We start from the raw sequence: 21,615 nt of genomic DNA on the forward strand, positions 1-21,615 counted from the left end.
GCTTCTGCTCATTGCAGTTAGCCTGCTGTTCGAGGCTCCCATGCCTTCCACTGTTTTTCATAAAATATTAAGAAGCAGTAAGGAAGAACACTCATAACATCTCTGTTTATTTACAAAAAATCATAACCTTTTGCAGGGTTAAACTTGACAATTTGAAATGTTATTTTATGTGAATCTGTCTCCTAAATCCATAATATCAAGACTGTAAAAGGCTGTAGAGTTAACATGCCTGAAGTGGCTGTTGGTAGCTGACAGGCCAGTTCATCTCCAGGTTGTTTGTTCAACAGACTGCCATGCCTATAGTGAGCAAATCATTATTGTTTAGTGGCATCGTTCCAGTTTCCACTAGAAAGGATGGCTTTGGATTCGGTAGATATACGCACTATAAAAACTTGAGGCAAAAGAACAAAGTATCTGGGTTGTCCCACTGAGGAAACAGAGAATCTTGACATAAAATCACTATTTACAAAGCACAAAACACATCCAGTTAAACACACTGTTCTTCACATTTACCGAGCAGAGGCTGTCATGCGTCTTTAGACCAGAAATATGAACCTGAAGCTGCTTTTTTTAAATCTGGACTTCCATAAAAAATATTGTCTTCAGTTCAGGAAATTACTATTTTTGTTTGTGTGTGTGTGTTAACTAGATAACTCTCTCTACTTGAATATTCATAAGGTTTTATGAAAATTGTGTCCTCTCTTGCAACAAGCTACAGAAAATATGCAAAAGAAACCTCACGCATCCAGGAAACTAGCTATGGCCAAGAGAAAGTTTTTCAGATGTCACTAGCAGGGTCAGATAACGTTGACTTCAAAATCACCACATTAAGGACGTGTTCAGCTTTAAGTACTGCACAGCATTTGGTCACAGCTTCTTTGATTTCTGCCCATCAGCAGGTCTGGTTCCCTAGAATATAACACAGAACCTCACCTATTATTAGTGCTATTGGTAGAATTAGTACTATTACTAGTTTATGCTCTTCTCTTTGTGGACATAATCTTGAGTGAAGGAGAAAAATAACCACACCTGTGTCCACTCCTACGCCCCAGCATCCTTTTACATTTAAAATTGAAAATGTTATGCTGGACCTTCAGTTTTTAATACAAATGAGGTAGTTTGGAAAAATTGTATTTTAAGAACCCAACAAACAAACACTCATGGAGCTTCTCTGGGAATAGTATTCTGCATAGACTGCTGGAGTTATGTTCCCTTGAAATTCTACATGTTAGTCTGGCTTTCTCAAATGTCTTAGCTAGTTTGTTTGCTTATGTTTGTTTTATGGGGATTTATTTCGAATCCATGATTGCATCAGGATAAAGTATGTTTTTTTCAGATGTAACTTCGTCATAGTAAAAAGGGATTTAATGCTAAGGAAACAACAAAAAAGAGGGTAATAAAACATACCAAGCCATAGCAAACATTTCCACCCATATAGAATCAGTAAGCACGTTTTAAAGGGATTTATCTGCATTTACTGTTCTGTTCACTTCTGTTAGTAAATTCAGTAAGGCATTGGGTGGTAGGTATATTCCAGTTCTTTACATTTTAAATCATAGTAACCAATTAGCCAGTTTAAAGTTCCTGTATTTCACTAACACCCATTATACTACAATAGGTAATAAAATTGCACATTTGTGCATAATTTTTAAAGTCAATTAAATTTAAAAGATCTTTTCCCAAATATTAAGTGATACTGGAAAATATGTGGAACACCACTTTTTTGTTAATCACAAAGTTATTGTTAACAACATTTTTACCATCATCTTCCTCTTGATCAACTTGATTGATAATTAAGTATGTTTAGTACCAGCTTGACACTGCAGAATTCCTAAAAATCCTGTGGGCACATAAGATGGAAGCATCAGAGCAGGGGACTGGTGTCTCATGCCATGATATGTGACATGGAACAAAAGGTCTTCATCCTGCAGATGCAGAATGATCAGTGAGTAATTGAAGAAGGCAACAAATGCACAGAAGGCAACACATTGTAACATGGCATGGGAAACAAGGAAAATGCCTGCAATATGTTGGTAAGATTCCTGTGCTTCCACCCACTGCAATATGAGATTAAAGTTCAACCTGGGTAGCAAATAGAGCTGGAAAGCTTCAGATGTCACTGCAGGAGTATGATCAACTCTCTGTCCTGATAAATAATGCAGTATCTCAGTGCTGGAACTCACCCAGTCCAGTTGTCTCATCGATAACAAACTTGTTCCTTGTAACATTAAATGACTGAAAAATGTATGAACTGCAAGGCCCGGTAAGCTACAGTGTAGTGAAACTACAAGATGAGCAAAGTTTGCTGCAAGCCTGTGGCACTCCGCCTAAAGTACTGAAGAAGGACAAAGAGAGATTAGGGAGGCTTGAGGTTATTTGCTCTCCTCTTGTTAAGCAAGATGGCAACTAGGAAAACTAGCAGTAAAACAAGCCTCTGCCTTTCCAAGGGAAAAAAAAATAATGAAGAGAGAGGAATCTCAATCAAGAAGTTCTGTTCAGATGCAACAGATCCTGCCAAAAAATTGAGATTCTTGCCAAGAAAGACAAAGAAAAGACACTGGAACAAGCTTAAAGGAGTGGGTGTTTCTGGGATCTTTTAGTCTCCTGTTGAATAGGTCTTTTAAATGGTTTTCTTCAGAAGTTTCAAAGTGCTAATAAAGTAATACTTGCTTGGAGAATAAAGATGCAGCAAGTTCTATGCCAAAGATTTCTTTTAATAGTACAGATGAATTGACGGGAGTGTCTAACTGCCTTTTTTCTCTTCAGAGAGAAATTTGCCTGAATATCTCAAAGGGGGTCAACGTAGTGTTCTGGGCTGTCAGGAAATGAGAAGAGTTCTGATGGTGCAAGGTCAAAACTCTTAGCCAGTGGTAGACGACATAGCTGTGATAACATCATTAGCACACAGAAGAAAATATTACTGAAAGCAGACTGCCTTGACAGATGGAGAAAGCCTGGAAGATATGACATGACAGACAGATACAGGCATAAATGATCTCTGGAAAATGCTGCACGTGGAAGAGATTAACCACCTGGAGTCTGCTGGTGATGTCAGTCTTCCAGGCATTTAGGATGAGAGCTCATAGATCCAACCCTCCTTGCAAGCATATAATGTTTTATGCTGTGTATTATTGGAAAAAAGTCAATCAAGATCATATTTTGCAAGACAACTTGCTACTTAGTTGGCATTAGATGGTAGTGAGGTAATTAGGGTTTTTGCTACTTGACTTTGGATAAACTGGAAGAATTCTTGCAGAACCTTCTACAAGCTGGTTGACTGTTAGGGAGGTTGGGGACACCAGTTTCCTAAGACAGGAACACTGGCATGGAAACCTGCTTATATACTTGTAAAAAAAAAAAACAAACAAACTATTAAATTAGAAAAAAAAAAAAAAAGTATCCAGAGAGAAGGATGAATAAAAATGCAGAGAAAGCAAGTGAAGATAACTCCAGATGTTTCAAATACAGATATTACAGCTTTGTCAGTCTCCTGTGCAGAAACAAGTGGCAGCTATTGCCTTGTTCTCATGGCCAAAATTCATGGGGGCAGCTGGCTGCAGTTGTACCCAGAAGGGTGGAGAGGAACCAGTCTGCTCCAGACTACCAAATCACCCACAGTCAGACTCTGCACCAATTGTTGCAGAAGCATGGGTATTCCTTGTCGTCTTTCAGTATTCAAAGGTTTAGTTAATAGTTTTGCCACAAGAAGTACACCTCACATGTGTTTGAAAGATAATATTGTTGGGAGGGAGAATAGCTATCAGGGATTTAATTACCAGTGAGTGGGACTGGCAAGGGGCTAGATGCCAGAAAAGAATTATGGAAAGGAGCAGGTATCATCCAGTTCTTAAAAGATTAGTGAGAAGTGGTCAGACCAGAACTTAAAGACTGTGGGAACTGTAGAAGTTGATGGTTCAAACCAATGTGTGGAATTAAGTATCCTGTAAGGCCTGTATCCAACTTTGTGACATAACCCCGAGTAAGGCAAAAGGCGTGTATTCAAAACTGCTGTAGATTTGTTTGCAAGAATAATTTTTCTGTGTGGGGGGCATATTCGTGTGAAGACAGATGTTATGGTATGTTCTAGACCTGTTCTATAAACTTGATCAGTTTAATCCCTAAGGCCCTAAGGCAACAGGTTCAGCAGTAGAACAAGTGAGCCTTTCAGACAGGTTGTATTGCACTATGGGTTTGTGAGCTGCTCTGGTGTTAGTGTACCAAATTATCCATGGTAAGGTAATACAAGTATGAATAAGTATCCTGGGAAGTAAAAATCGTGTCTTGCTGCATCTTTAATGGATGCATGCATTTAATTAGCTACAATCCTTAATGAATATGAATATTTAGAGAATTTTCTGTTTCTGGGAAAAATTGCTGCCTCCTCTCTGATTATAATAATAAATAGACTGTAGATAAAATATGCCAATGGTATTTTGGAAATATAATTACTCTAGAAATTCTGTTTCCTTTTGTACTTCTACAGTTCTCTAGTGTGACCTGTGAAGGATCCTTCAGCACCATCTGCATGTATAAAAGTAACAAACATTTATAAAAAATTCACTTTGAAAGTATGTGAAAGTTATTTTAGATTGCTATATTTTTAGATTACAAAGGACATGGTCAGTTTGTTGAATACTGTGGCATCTGGTAATAAATTACCAGTTCATGCAAGTCTACCTTTGTTCTTATAACTATCACCTTTGTTTGTCTCCTGTGTTTATTACATGAGTTGTTGTGCCTAGATATGTTTAATTTGTTTTTTATTAATTCTAACATAAAATTAAGCCTACCTGGCTAAAGCATTCATAGAAAATATTAAATATATGGATTATTCTACTAATACAAGTACACTGTTTCTGTCCAAGCAGTCAGAGAGCAGAGTCTTTTCTAGATGTAGCTGTAACTTTAATCATCTTTGGTAACAAGCACGAGATGCTTGTTGTATGCTTTCTGTTTGTAAGTACAAAAAAGAGTCATTTCAATGTTTATGATCACAGATGAACATTTGCCCTTCCAATTTTAGGTTATTTTTGTATAAATACAAAACGAAAAATAGCAACGACAAAACATTCTTCACAGAAACATGAATTATTCAAATACATTCTGTGGCTGATCTGAAATACAAAATGCTGCAGTGCATGAGCAGGTTCAGAAACAATAGAGTGAAAGTGACTGTGGACTCCTGTTACTTAAAACTTGGACTAGTGACTTGCTTTTAATCATTTTGCTATCAAACAATCTCTAAAATATGCTTGCAACTATGCCAAAATTGTGGCGCTTCTAGGTCACAGAAGCAAGGTGAAGCAGTTCTCGTGGTAATCATCCCACTGATACATTTGCAATCGTGTTCTTCAGATAGGTATTATGGAGAATATATATTTGCTCCTCATTTGATGTTTACTCTTCACCTCTGTGGTAGTGCGCAGTATGTTTTACTTTGCTCTAAGAGCAATGTGATACTGACTGTCCATTCTGTAAAAACTAGATTCTCCATGAAAAAACAGAACATTTAACAGACTTGACCCTCAGCATTGGAAAATACCCTCCCAGAGCCCACTGGTGTAATTCTGGTGTGATGTCTGTGCCTGCTGTGAGGCCCTGCCGGTCTCTGTAGGCTCCAGGATGGATACTGCTCAGCACCTGGCCTGCATGAAGTGCAAGCTTGCTTCCACCCTGTGACAGCATTCCAGTAAATATACATTCCTCACACAACTAGTAGTTTAATAGTTCTCATCTCTCTCTCTCTCTCTCTCTCTCTCTATTTTTTTTCCCCAAAAGTCTTATTCTGTAATCCCATCAAAGCTTAATGATAATATTAACGTCAACAACTAATAGTGCTACTTTCTATCATGTGTCCCTGTCTATCAGGGACACATCTATCCAGATGCATATTCATTTTGAGGGAAGCAATTCTGTATTGTTTATTTGAAAGGCTTCCTATTACTTGAGACCTTTTATTATAAAAATAAATAAATAAATAAATAAAAATTTGGACATGGGTTTTCATTTATAAATCTTTTTTTTTTTTTTTGAAAGAATAGAACTTCTCTTCTACCAGTTCTACTAGGTCTTTCTCTGTGTTTGTTGTTTTATCAAAGCCTATCTCCTGGAGACAAATTATTTTGTATCCTCTTTCCTGAAAAAAAATCTGAAAACAAATACGATTCAATCATATATCTGATGCACAAAAACTCTTTCAAATGTAACTCCTTACATATAAATGAATTTCAGCTGCATGTAAGTTGTGGTCTTCCTCATAATTTCTTAAATACTTAAGGCTAGCTCTACTGTGTTGCTTTAACTTCTCTTAGACATGACACCAGGATGTAAAGAGCATTTTCAATAAAGGCAACAATGTACTGCTTGCTTCTGGCAGTGTCCTGTGCACGCTTCATGCCACCTTCTCAGAGTCAGCTCTGCACACTGTGTAGAGGACTGAGGCTTGTCATGGTGGGAGTTGGAAAAAGAATAACATGCTTGCAAAGACATCACAACTGCAGTTGAATTCATCATGAACTTAATGTTTTTCCATTCTTCTTTTATGAAACAGATTGTGCCCAGTTGCTCCTGAGCCTGCCTGTTATGGAAGTCAGGTTGCACCTCTCAGGAACAGTGGCAAATCCCTGGGGTAGCGCTGATGCTTTACAAAGGCGAGGAAAAGATTGTGAGAGAAGCAAACTGGTCAAGGTTGGCATGTATCAAACTGAGAGGGATCTGGATGATATTACAAAGGGAGTTACAAATGGTTTTCAAATGAGGACAAAAACCCAGCTGAAATTCTTCAGTTACAATAGGCTGCAGCATAAAGTCCTCCAAACTATTTTTTTGCTGTGGCTTCTGTATTCCTTCCTCCTTTAATCTATTCCAAATGCAGCTGTCATCAGCATCCTAATGCATTTGCCGTTTCACACATTTCTTTGAATCACACTTTTCTTGTGTTGCCCAAACGGGAAGTGAAGGAGAGTGGGAGAGAAACATCAAAACAATGGTGACAAATCCTGAAAGATCTTGCATTCAGAAATAGCTCTCAAAGGTAGTTAGTTGAAAAGGAAAGCATAAGATTTACAGTCACTGAACAGGGCAATGTAATTACTTACAAGGTCTCAGAGTCATGGTTGGTTTTCTTTTCTGTTTTTCCTGTTATCTGCCACAGCTATTTGTAGCATTTTATTTCGGACTGCATTCTTACAAGAGCATTGCATGCCAGCGTGTTTGGGCAGCTCCTACCATCCTGGAGCCTTGGTTCTGATTAGGCCTTTCGACTTGTTCTGTAAACCATATTCAGTGTGAATGTGAAAAAGAAAAAAAAAAAAAAGACCGATCAAAATATTTTGGTGAGAAGTACAATGGCTGCTGAGGTAGCATTTCACTAATCCTCATAACCACTTACATGGCAGTAAATCTCACTTTTAGTGTAGCTGAGACTGGCAGTACATTTTTGATTCCATTGCAAGATGATCATAATGTCAGTCTCTATTTTTAATCTGACACTCTCATTTCCGAAGCTAACCGATAATAATGAAAAGTGACAAATGCATTTTTTTTTCACTCTGTTCAGTGACTTGCAGCTATGTCACCAAATGGGAAATGCAATTGCTGAAAATTAGCGGAAGTCATTTTTCATCCTCCCTAAAACCTGCCATAGATTTATTTCAAACCTTCTGCCTTTCCTTCGTTCTGGCATCAAAGAAAACCCAAAAAAAGAACCATACAAAAGGTTTTATCCCTTTAAATGTTAGATTTCTAAAATTTAAGAATAGCACAGTACTCACTGACAATACAATTACAGCTACACCCCCTTAGCAACAACACTTTGACCACACTTTACGGTTGTATATGAGTGTGCCTTATTAAGTCACACTGTTTTAATTGTCACAGCTCTTAACTGCTTCATATCTGTAACAGAAAAAATACTGCAAGAATTTTGGGGTTTGTGTAGTGACACTAAAGGTTGGGCCAGGCAACAGTGAGTAGTAGAGCCAAAAGGGAGTTCATGTGATTTATGCAAGTATGACCTTAAAAATGACAAAATCCAGTCAAAAAAAATCAAAGCAAAGAACAAGTACTGCAGAAACCTTAGGAAGGACAAGAGGAGTTTCTGTTGTGTCCGAAGTTTATTATCAGGCCTCTCATAAGACTCCTGGACGTTACTTTTTTAATTCTGTTTGTCACGCCGGCTTTTGTTTTGTGTCCTGCCTTGGACCACAGGAATGGTGTGCAGTTTGCGCTTAGTTTTACATGTGTTCGAAGACAGAATGGGATCTGACCTGAGAGGTGACTTGGCAACATTTTTTGAAGCAGATGCCAGTAATAACTGTACTTGTAGCTTGTTTGTTTTTCTAAAGAAAGTATGTAGTGTGCTAGATGGGCATTTTTAAGGACCAATTTGAGAAAACATGTAGCTAAAAGCACATAAATAAACAAGTACTCACTATATGTTTTCCTATCTAAGAATAAATGGATTATTCCACAATCCACTGAGGTACAGTTTACCTTTCTCTTTTTTTTTTTTTCACCCCTTTGGCTCTCTCTCTCACTCTGTTTGACTTCCTTACATGTGGGGTAAAGGATTATTTGTCTGAGTGTGTGATTATTCTTCTTTCGTTACTGTAAATAGAATGGGAGTTTGTATAAGACGTGCTGTATTTCCTGCATTCAAGTACAATTGTTTCTCTTTACCTCACTTTAGACAAAAGACATACTGTATTATGGCTTCACGCACACATTTTGAGAGTAAATACGGATCTTTTGGTGGGAACTGCTCAGGGCCACAACTTTCTTCATGCTGTCACAAGAAAGAAGGAGCTGTAACAAGGTAATATTTGGATCCATATAGTCTGGTTCTCTCCCTAGATGCACACAGTATAAAGTTCCATCAGAATTTCTCACAGAGAAGTCCTACTTTTTTTTTTTTTTTTTTTAATCACAAGTATGTCTGATGCATTTTTAATCTTTTTTTTTTTTTTTTTTTTTATTTGCACTAAATCCTTCAGATCTCAAAGCAGCATTACACAACCTGTTAAAACCAAACAAATTGCCTGTCCCAATATTGTTATCATATTCAATATCAGACATGGGAAGTGGTGAATGCACCTAAACCACATTATCAGTAAGACAAAGGAAACTCAGTAGACAGTGTTCACTCAGCTCACATGTTTTTGAAACAGAAGTCAGACCAGGGCACCAGGCCATCTGCAATAGCTGTGATCAGTCCCAGACAGAAAGCTTAAAAAAAGCGGGTCCTTAGAAACTTTCAGGTCAGTAATACATAAGGACACCAGTCTGTCAAAATTAGCTGTTTCACCACTGAAAAGCTTGATTTTTGTTGGCAGATTGTAGAGCAAAATTAAACATTTGGCCACCTCCTACTCATGACTGAAATCTGTGCTTTCATTTATGTAGTTTTTCTGTCTTTAGAGTCTTCAGCTATGGAAGTGCAAACAATTTTGAAAAAAGTGGAAGAGAAATAAGAAACCCTGTCCTGAATGGACTATATGATTTCTGCATTAAATCTGCATGAGTAACACAGTGAGGGTAAATTAGATGTAAAAATCAAAACTGGCAAAATGAATCCACCCAACAGTAAGGCTTGCTTTACCTCAACAGCTATGTCTGAAGGAAAACGAAGAAATATTTTGTTGGAAAAAAAAATGGGGAATTCAAGTGTAATAGATATTTAATAATAAAGCTTCTAAAAGGCTTATGTATTGTTAATACATAAAATGTTATGTATTGTCCCAGTGCTTACAGAAGTCTCTTCATCACTCCATCCTTCATCTTGTCACTTGAGTACTGAATTATGCAGGCTTTGAAGGAGGGGGTCATGTTTTCTTCTTCCTTTGTAGACCATCTAGTACCACTACACCTTCATTTGGATTGTAATCCTGGGGCATACTACAATATGAGGACATATATATAATACTTTTCTAAATGAATAAGCAGCGTTCAGTACCAGATAAAAGCAGATGCTGTCATATCCCCCAGACTGTATTTATCTCAGTAGTCAAATGTAGTTTGCTAGTGACCAGACATACTGATTTTCATCTTCAAATAATATATTTGGATGAATGCATGATGAAAATAAAATCATCCAGCTCCTCATTGGGATTGTGTGAAAATCTATTGGGACAAGTTAACGTGAGTAATCGGCACAGAAGCAGACATGGCTTGTAATTTGGCTTGTTCTTAAGGGGCTTAGTTTTTCTGGTACAACTTTGTTTGGGGATCAGTGCTCAGTAATACGTATAGGGCTCTGCATTTGCTTGAAAAGCCCCATGTTACATTACTGAAACAACAGGCAAAAGGCTGATAATAGCTTTATTCAACCTTGCTGAAAATGTTAAGTCTAGTAACAATAAAGGCTTAACTGTTCTACACGCTGGCCAACTGGCCTTTGCTTATTACAGAAAACAATTGCAAGTATTTAGCATTTCAGGACATATAAACCAGAACTACTCAGGGATGCAGGATATGAATATATAGCCCCGGTGCTTCTACACTGTTTCTGGAATGGTAGAAATGCACATTGCTTTAGTCAATATTGGTAACGTCACCTTGGAAAACTATACATTATAGAAATTTCAAGTTTGCTTTCATGCATTTGGGTGAAACTGATGAGATGGTTTGAAATTTTCTGAAACTCTAGGTACTCTTAGGCAGGATTTAGGCTTGCTCATTTTGAACTGGCCTGGCAGGGTAGGGAAGGTCCAAGGGTCTGCAGCTGGTGTTGCCCACCTGAGACAGGACTCAGGGATGACTTCCAGCTGCTGCTTGCAGAACTCAGTTAGGCTGAACATGCATCCATGGAGCTGGATCCATGGCTGGTTTGCTTACTGCAGCTATATCGTCTGGTTTAATTAAAAAAAGAAAAAATCTTTCTTACTGAGTGTTGCCTCATGCCACTTTTCTGTGGAGCACATGCATTGGTTTGTGAGCAAAGAACTTGTAGCACGTTGTAATATAAAGAGCACAGAGGCTGTTTATTTACACCTGCAGCAATTGTGGATTCCTGAACAGCTCATGCTCGTAAATTAAAATATGATGTAAAATAAATCATGGCTTGGAGAAGGGAAAAAATAAAAATAAATAAATAAGCTTTTTTTTTTTTTTCCTTTAGTTTCATTTTTGCTTTTATTTTTTCTTCTGAGCTTGAATCCCTAGTTACAATTAAAATTATTTATTTTGATAATTCTTAGTATGAAAAGCAGCCTTTTTGTTGTGTTTAGTTGATTGATTATAGGTTGTTTATTTCCCCAAAGGTGCTTTATCTAATCTGATCTAATTTGTTGTTGCCCTTAAGCTATGTTCTTTATTAAAAAAGAAATAGTTTCCACTCACTCTCAGCTGTTCAAGACTTTGGTTTAAATTCTTGAAGGTAATTATGATACTCTTTTAATTTTGGAAGTCAAGTATAGTCTCCCCTTCTTTTCTGCTTTTAAACCTTTTCTCATGTCTCCAGTCCCTTTCTCTGACCCTTCTTCCCCTAGACTGTGAGCATGTGAAAAGCTGTGTTCAGGTCACTTTAATTAAATACTTATTACATTTTTCTGTTAAATTCTTTCCTGCAGAAATTCTTTTTACTATTGTTTGTGCTTTCATTTATTTGCTGTTATTCATCCTGATTTATCTAACATACAGTTTAGAAATACTTCAGTTGAGAATAAGAAAATTTTGTGAAGTTAGGAAATTATTTATTTTATCTTAGCAGAATGTAATTGTGCACGCCATTTCAGCTACAAGGAAAACCTACAGGACTCTCCATTTCTGATGAGACTCTTCCTGCAAGGTTTAAAAAACAATCCTTGCAGATCCACCAGCGAAAATGTTGCATCTTCTACTGTGGCATTACCAACATCGGCAATGTGTTATGCTCACAAGGACAGAATGGTCTTGTCACAAATAGTGGCAGATGACAATAGAGCTTTTTGAGGAAAAACCATAGGTTTGCATACAGAAAAAACAATATATTTCCATAACCTTCCTCTCAGGAGTTGCTGAGATATGATCTACATATCTGGCATCCATGTATAAAATCTATTGACTTCATAATTTCTTGGGATTGCTTACAGACTGAAGAGCTGAGAGTTTGGCTTTCTATTATGTCCACAGTGCCTGATACCCACTCCCTGGAAGCCAGAGAGCTGTGCTCATAGCACTTCTGGTATTTGCAGACTAGCAGTTCTGAAGTTATTTTAACAAGTATTCAGTTGTGATACTGGGATAGCATTATGCCAGAAAGTAGTTGGTATGATTGCTTGTAGAATAATTTCTGAACATCTCTTTTTGGAGCACATGGCTCTTATTTTTTTTCTTTGAGCTATATGAATTCTCTGCTGCACGTGTTTAGGATCTTCAGAGTTTTCAGGGGGCCTTTTTCTCTATTTTTGATTTGAGAAAACCGGTAGGTCTCATGTTACTGGCTTGCATTGTAAGCACTGCAATGTTCTGATTAAAAGCTTTCCATCATGTGAGAGGAAAAAAAAATAGTACTGCAGATGCCCAGGCTAAATTCATCGAATCTATGAGGAAAAGAGAAAGAATGCTTTGCTGAGGCTGGGATCACATGTCCCATACTGCCAGTGTCCTAATCCAAGGCAAAGTGAAATGTTTCATAGCATCTATGAAAGCCATCACAGTGCTTGGGGCAATGAGGCATCAAGCCAACACCTCCTGAATCACTTTTTCTTTGGCAATCTGTTTGTGCTAGAATAACAGCATTTCCCTGTTTAGAGGGATATGGCAATATTTTCACAGATGTCCTCACTGGTCATTTTATTTTTGAAAATTGAGCTGCAGACTGCAACAGCAAGTGCACCAAAAATATTCCCTTATACACCACCCATTTCTGGTGTTTGGGACTCAGCCCCGAACAGCTCAGCTGCCTTGTCACATCAGATGATCAGATGGCATTTTGACATCATTTAGCCTCTGACCTTCGATTTCACTCTCAATAAGCAGAAAACCAAACATACCCCACAAAACACCGAGAAAATAGAAGCTGCGACTGTGTCATTCCAAAACGAATCCCTATCTCTACAGATGAGACATTTCCCCGCTTTCACACAATAGATGCTTTTATTTATTACTATCAAGACTGGAGCTAAACAGAACAATCTCTCTCTCTATAGAGATACTGTTTTTTAATTTGCCAGTGGGTTTTAAATTTGTTAATTAGCTGAGTGGTGATTAATATGACTCAAATAACTGGAAAATCTCATAGTCTCCTGATCAGAGGGCTTTTCAACTGACTGGTCTACAAGTCCTCACTCACCTCATAGGTACAATGGTGTTTAGCAGAGAAAGAAAAAAGTAAAATAGTACATATTGGTCAAATTGACAATGCTTGCTGATACTTGCTGTTTAAACCAAATTACCATACTTGCTAATTGATACATTCCATTAGACTCTTCAGCCAAAAAAATATACTAGTTGCAAAAATGAATAGATTATTTTAAAGCAGCAGAGATTTCTATTTCATTTCCAAGTTTCTCAGGTCATACTGAAGCACCATGCTTGCAATGGAGGTCCTGCTCCAGAACATACACTCTTGTCTGCATTTTGTGTATGTTTTGTTACACAAGAAAGTCCTTCAGCTCCCTAGTGTCAGTCAAGATACCTTTGTTTTCAACATGTAGTCATTGTTATTAAAATTAGGTTCAGATGTAATCTCTGTAACAACATACAAATAACAGTAGCATGCCATGCCTTGCTCTGATCACTCTGTCTGTCAAATCCTTGTTTTCCCTTTGGAGGCTTGTGCTGAACTGCTAAACACTCCTCCTCTTCCTTCCCTCTCCTTCTTCTGAAGAAACAAAGCCAACCCTTGACCCCAGCTGAGCTGCTAAGCTGGCCAGCTGGGGAGCAGGCCACTGTGAGAAGCCTTTCTTACCAGTCAGTCAATTTGTTGTTTCATGCAAGTCAGCTGAGTCCAGCTTAAATCACCAAATCTGCAGTTGGTAGTAGCTGGTGTTAAGCAAACATTTTTTTAAAAGCTTGAATCCAGACCTTCGTTTGGTAAAAAACACTTGGTGTCTGATTCTTTCCTTGAAACATCATCCACTGAGAAGAGGTATCAAGCTGGGGGCAGAGGGCAGTAGAAAATCTGATATGCAAATACAGCTGAGACACGGAGTGGTAAATTACAGTTTCATAACAGAACTACCAACTATCACAAGGATACAATTTAATCTGCTTAATTAAATCAGATGGCAAGTGTATATAATACAAAATATGTGCTTAAGGTGATAAAAATCACCTTTGCTTGAAAGATCAAGTGAGAAATACTGCCAGAACTTCACTTCTATGTGTAGAACTGAGGGGTGTTATAAAAATTATGTTCAGATCAGATTTGTTGGTCTAAGCAGCTTCATTTTTGTAAGGATTCTCAGTATGAGCAGCCTCTGAGTCTTACTCTTTATCAGGCTTGCAAGAGATGCTCTTGTTGAATTTGCTGTAATATTACTTTACTGATTCTCAATTTTAATGCTTTGCCAAATACCTGGAAAGAAAGCACGCGTGTGGCATAAGGCATCTTCTGTCATTACAGAAAAATAAAATTATCTATCCAGACAGGCAGCTGGAAATTGGTGTATTTTTACTCTCTTCATAGTCTGTGGTGGCCAGACTTTATGTCTGGTCTGGTCTGAAAGCAGGGCAACCATGTAAGTGAAGTGCTCTGTCTGTGCAATGCCCTCCAGAAGACCTTACTTGCAGGAGCACCACACTGCTGTAATGAAAAAGTTTCCCACAGCCAGGTACGAACCTGATACCAATGAATTGTCTGCACTCATCAACAGAGCCTGATCATAAGTTGTATTTGAAACAAGCAATATAATTTAACTGATGGATGCACCGTTGCACAATCTGCTCATGGCCAGAAGCAGGAATGAGATGGCAGCTGCACAAATATCAATAGCTAAAGCTGTTAGGGTACGAATGTTTTCAGCTTTTAGTCCACTGGGCTTATTTCAGTAAAATTTGTGTTGATACCAACAGACTCATTAAAATTAAGGTAGCAGAAGGTGTAACACAGAAGGTTGTTCTGCAATTATTACTGCTAATTCATTATAAAACAGAAAAATGATGAATTTTTAGATTGGGGCCACATTCCACTGCAGGCCCCCTCTTTATTGTATCAGCAGTAGGTTCCCATCCAGGTCTCAGACCGGGTTTAGCATTCCTGTCATCAGGTGCCATGTTATGACACAACAGTCTGAACAGCCTCTGCTTGCAAAAAAAGCAAAAATGTTAATCTGGTTTTTGTCAAAAGCCAGAGGGAATTCATTATTGTGGCTTGGTTACATAAGAGAGAGCAGCACAGTTGTGTTATTATAAGTGCATTGCAATGGGCAAGGAGAAATTATCTTGTACATTAATTGCTTTAATGCATGTCATTTAAGAGAGCTTGTATATAAACAGATCTTAGCTAATGAAGGAGAGATAAATTGTCATGTTGCCTGACCTGAGCCAATTAGATTATTTATCACAGTTTAAAGATATAAATGGTCATAAAAATAAATGTTACACAGTAAAAGTTTATTATAACATTATGAATTAATTTTATTTCTATAAGTGTTAAATGACTGTTCATCTTATTGATGTTCAGTATTAAGAATGTAATTTTGAGATACCAAAAAGCAAAAATATCGATATTTTGTTAGCTTACTTTTTTAAGAGCATCTATAAGGAAATCTTTGTTGAGAATTATATAAATTTTAACACAAGATTTACCAAAATAGTTTTGAATGGAAATTTTACATTTGCAGACTTTCCATTACTGTAATGAGTTGATTTGATTTGTTCATACTGGATATCATTTTGAGTACAAGATTTTGGAATTTTAATGCATTATTTTATAGGTTTGTTTGCTAAGTGGGCATGTTTCAGATTACAAATGAACTCAGATGACACTTCATTCTTGAAAAGGAAAGCTGTTACTAAAATAATTTGTTGAGATGATTACATGAACAGAGAATGAAAAACAAGCAGAAAATCCAACAAGAATTTTTCAAAAAAAAAAAAAATTGAATTTTCTAGAGGTCATATCTGGTGCCCTCTTTTAGCCAATGAATTGGCTAAAAATAAATACTTTTTTTTTTTTTTTAAGTGTCTCTGACTTCTCTGCTTTCTTAAATATGGTGAAATAAGGTCATGTCTTCTACCTGTCTGATTTGGTGCTGGATTCCTTGGTCCAGCAGAGGACCTGCTGAAGCCTGTGGTAGCTTTGTCCACCACATTCTACCAAGGGACGCCAGTAAGGGCTACCAAAGGACACCATCTAAACTGAAACCAAGTCCATAGATGTTTAAAGTAGGAGTCTGCATGTCTGCATTAAAAAAAAAAAAAAAAGCATTTTCATTTTCAAAGCAATATAGATATTTTTTAAGCTTTAGCTTTCTAAAGTTTAAGGAACCATAAAATGTTTGAAGATGACATTTCTTGAGTTTCTTTGGAAGATTCAGAAATGTACAGCACTCAGGTTGTTCTCTGTTAATAGGGAAGACATCTAGGATGGAGTTTTCAGGAGCACACAAATGACTTCTTTTTACTCTGAGCCACTTATTTGCTTCGGCACCCCTGAGGACACTCCATGGTGACTATGGTTTTGTACATGTTTTCTTATGCCATTGTGCAGCTTTAAGAGTGACATGTAAATGACCTCTGGATATGTATGTTCACAGAGTGCACCATTCAAAACCGGTCTTATTTAGGTAACTTATAAATGACTGAAATCTGTGATTCACAAAATATGCATCAGTAGGGAAATATGCAACGAAGCAAGAAATAGCAGTGTTATTTTAAGAAATCAGGCTTTTCTTGTAACATGCTCATGACTTTAGCAGTTCTTGATCCTCTTGAGAAAATGCTGAGTAGTTTACATGAACCCATTGGTGCAGTTAGCTCAGTACTCTGTGAGAATATGTGAGAGCTACTAATAGGTGCAGAAAAAATGGCTGTACGTGCAGAGGGGTGGGGTCAACAGGCCCTCTCCTGATGGTTATCCAAGGGGGAACAGAGTATAGGTTCAGTAGCCATTGAGGCTACAAGAGGCAAGACTGTGGTTAAAGTTCATAATTTTATACAAACAACTGTACTTCAAAGTTTCAGATCCACAAAGTTAAATTCTGGGGAACTCTGTATACATTTTTTTGGGTGAGGTAGGCATTCCAGTTGTTTGTAGACAGTGTGAACATTGGAGAGGGGAAAGAAAAGTGTGGTGGTTAAATTATAAATATTTAAGATTTGAGGCATCTGTCTAAGTCTATCCTAACCAAAAGAACATCCATTTCAACTAAAAGCCAGCGAACTGTAATCGTTTCCAACTCCCCATTTCTGAGCTAAGATAATACTGGATGTACTACTCCTATTGGCTTCACTAAAACTCATCTCTCCACATTGTCCCATTATTCACCAGTTGGTTCCCTCCTAGACCTGTGGCAGGTAACAAACTAGTTAAGGAGTCTGTCCCTCCCAGGGATGTATAACTGGCCTTGTTAACATTAAAATTATTGTTTTTATTGTTTTCCTTTTTTTTTTTTTTTTTTTTTTCTTTGCAACCATTTGGGAGAGAACACGGGATCGGATGTTTTAAATGTAGTTCTTTTTTCAGGAGAACCGTAAAGTCTGAAACAATAAATAAGATGCTAGAGATTTAGCAAGCATGGGTGTGGTGGAGACTATAAACAACTTTGAAATAGAAATGGGAAATGAAAATGAGCTCCTTACAGTTCAAAGTATTATGTAAAGAGGAACATGATTAATGACAGGGTTACTGTACCTGAAGAAGAGAAAAGAAACCCCTACAGGGAAACTAAGGGGAACTATTCTGTGGAGGAAAACTAATGCAAAAAACATTGTGAGCTTTCTTACTGACCAGTTCTCTGTTTTTTCAAGACCGCTCAGACTGTGTTGGGGAGCTCAGGGCTGATGTCTTAAATACCCTGAAAAAGAGAATGAAATAGTCTTTCAAATACAGTAGGCAATGCACATCTCAAAAGCTTTTGTTTTAAGCTCCCTGCCTTTTTGTAGTGTAGCACTGAAACAAGTGTTTTTGATCCTTTAGACAAATCCTCCCTTATGCCACTGACAAGCCCATGAATTGCTTCTCTCTCCACTGCTGAGTACAGCTACACCTATACAGAAGGTGACAGCAGCTATGCATTTATGCTGGAATTCAGTTGTCTACTTGTTATGACTGTCCTTTAAAGAAGGGTGAAGAATGAATGTGTGGATAAAACCCTGATGGATTCAAATGGATGTTTGAAAATATGTGTGAAGATCATCCCCCACATACCTCTTAAAATAGGCCCCACATGCCTCTCTAAATAGGCAGTTTATTCAAGGAAATAGACACTTGAGGAACAGTTCTCCATTACTCATTAAAGGTATTTTAGCAAACATCAATGAAAGAAATTTGACATGATAGTGTCTGTTGTACCTTTAGTAGATCAAGCATTTAACAAAAGAAACTAATCTGCATGTGTGAAAAAGTCATCAGGTCCAGAAGCAATTGAAGTTTATAAGATCTGCTGAAATGTGAAATTAAATTTATACATTTTATAACAGAAATTATGTGAAAACAGTGGTTAAAAATAAACTTTTAAATATTTCTGTTCCTGATCCATAATTAGTAAGGCTATTATTATTATTATTATTATTATTATTAATTATTTTCTGTATGATCTTGGATGGAGGTTCTAATGCTGCCCCAGAAACCTCTCTCACTGACCAAGCCACGAGGCATTTCCTTCCATCTCCTTCACCAGATCACTTTGATGTACATCGGGTTTCTAAAACCTTTTCCTTTTTTTTTTTTTTTTTTTTTTTTTTTTTTTTAATTCATGTATCTCTAGCCAAAATATTTGCATGCCTTTCATTTCCTTCCTTTTCCCTTCCCCCACAGTGTACTTATTCAAGCACTCCCAACAGGCAGCCTCTCTTGGCAGCCTTATTTTGCTCATGTCCTTTTTTCACAGTATGCTTGTGTTCTCCCCTTCTTTGTTTGGCAAATGATCTCCTTCTCTTGTTAAAGAGTAGTCTTCTTTCTCGTCTGTTTTCTCCTCAAAAAGATACTCCTGGCAGATGCCAACCTTTGAAAGCAGAAGTAAAAAGAAACCTGGACAACAATGTGTTCAACCGTATATCCTCTCTGGTTAAATTTGGTATTCAATTTAACTGAAAAAATTTTCACAAGTAATTCCAGTTTAATTCAAGAGTTTATTTGCCATTTTGGTGCCAGTGGTTGAATATATCTCTTGCCTTACCCTGGTTCTGAATTTAATTTTTTAATACAGTTATTTGTATATGTCTTTTGAAACCACCAATTCGCCCACCCCTGCTCCACTCACTGCCTCTACCATTTTCTGTCTGAGTTATGGCTCCGCTGGCTGGAGTACGATTTGGAGTGCTCTCTCCTGCTCTCTCTGAGCCATTTATCTAAAGCAAAAAAGCCCACAGTTCTTGGTTTATTTTAGATTTATGCACCGCTTATAGAAAGACAAAAAATATGTACTGATTGACTGTGTCACATGGAGAATAATGATGGTGGTGCTGTTGTTATGACAGCTAAAACCATAATCAAGACAAAGTTTTCTGGTGGAGGAAGAATTATCTTTTATTAGATCAGCTTGTATCACAGGGAAAATTCAACAAGTTTTTTGGCATGTGAGTCCTTTCTCTGGTCTGAAACAGAAATATCAGCCTTCAAAGCTAAGTACAGGTTGAGATCATTGTCTTCTAGTACATTAGCTGTGTCTCAGACCATTTCAAAGACAAAGTAGCTGATGTTTTTGAGAGAAAGAGGGAGGAAGAAACACAGAGGAAGAGGAGACTGAGGAATAAATACATCAGGAAGGGAAGGAAGATTTTAATCTAACAAAATTCCTGTCACTGAGTCCATAGCGTTTGTTATCCAGCAGATTTGTGAAAGCACCCATTTTTTTTTTCTTTAGAAAGAAATGTTGTAGTATTCCATAAGGAGCAGGACCAAGACACCCAAAACAAAATGCAGTGACTATTTTCTTCGAAGAATTTCATCCTTGATAACTGTGCATCTGTACTTTACAGCTTGTAAATGCTAGCTCTTTCTGGTGCACAGTAGTTGCTTTATTTCACATGAGTAGCTGAGAGCGCTTGATGCATTTGATGAAATGTTTATATCCCCAGAAGTACAGGTATAGGATCGAGGGCTGGTGATTGTTCTGAGTTAAGAGTTTTTTAATGTACTGGTAGTGGAGAGATGTTGGTTACATTTTGTACTCAGGAAGGGACTAAATACGTTTAGTTTGTTTTGGCCACAGGCAGCTTGCCTTTCATAATGTGAAAGTGAGGTTGGGGCCTGTGTAATTAGAAGGGTTGTTCTGGTGAACAGAATTTCAAAATCAGATTGCAATCTAATAAATCTTTCAGTGATTGTCTGCATGTAATTTCCAGTATATGGAATTGCAAGTGAGAAGGATGCGTAAGAGTTTGACGATATTCTGCTTCCACCACACTCTTTCAACATTGCGTGTACCCAACAGTTTGTCTTGTTTTTCTTCTTATATATATCAATACATACTAACAAAAAGGATATGTCCTTACCTTTTAAAAACCAGGCCCTAACAGCGAGAACAGAGAATAAATGATGCTAACATTAGCTTTTGTAAGGCCTGCGTAATCATGCGTTGAGTATGTTGATTGCACTATAGTTAAAACAACATTTATGCAACTGGATTGAATCACTCTGTGGGGGAGGATTTGCTAATCCTGTTGCATTTAACCTATTCCCTAAATCTTTCTGTTTAGTTATGATCCTAACACGATGATTAGTGTATGATTGTTGTTAACATTGGTTAACCTCATCTACATCTGACGTTTTTTCTTGTTACTTATGGACATTCTTGGTGACTACTGTCAATGTTGAAATACAATGCCTGAACCGTTTAAGTTAACAGCCCACACTATCCTATTCACCATAAGGAATCCAATCTGTGTCTAAATAACCAGAGAATTGTACATAGTACTTTGGCTTTTTCCAATAAATTCATTGTTGATTTGGATAATGATATATAACTCAATTATCTTTGGTTTATCTTAAGCTGTCCCATGATGTTGCTTGCTGTTTCAGCGAAATTTTTTTCCTTAAATTCTCATTTTTCATTCTCCAGATATGTATCCTGCCCTTACAGGATCAAATTATCCAAAAGAGGGAAGTCTTTAGAGTTTTATTTTACAGATAGTGAAGGTGGGTGGCTTACCTTTGCGTTGCTTTTAACATCAGAATTAAACTGAGTAATTGTAAAAATACTAGTACTAAACCATGGAAGATTTATTGAAGCGATGCTATAGTTACTTTTTGTTTGTTTTTTGTGATCTCAAAACTTCTTCCTGCTCTCCTTTGAGGTTGCTTATTACATTATGGAGAACATTATTTAATTGATTTGACTTGACAGCAGTCAATGCATGACAGAAGAAACCCTAAAACAATTTTTTTTGGTAGTTTTTGCAAACAATCCACATGCCAGCAGTGAATAGAAGAACTGTGTGTGCACATAGAGTCACAGAATCACTGATGTCAGCAGGAATCTCTGGAGATCATCTAGCCCACCTTTGTAGCTCTTACATATGCCTTGTTTT

Source organism: Anas platyrhynchos, chromosome 2 (genome assembly GCF_047663525.1).
Source record: "Anas platyrhynchos isolate ZD024472 breed Pekin duck chromosome 2, IASCAAS_PekinDuck_T2T, whole genome shotgun sequence".
Classification (NCBI taxonomy): domain Eukaryota; kingdom Metazoa; phylum Chordata; class Aves; order Anseriformes; family Anatidae; genus Anas; species Anas platyrhynchos.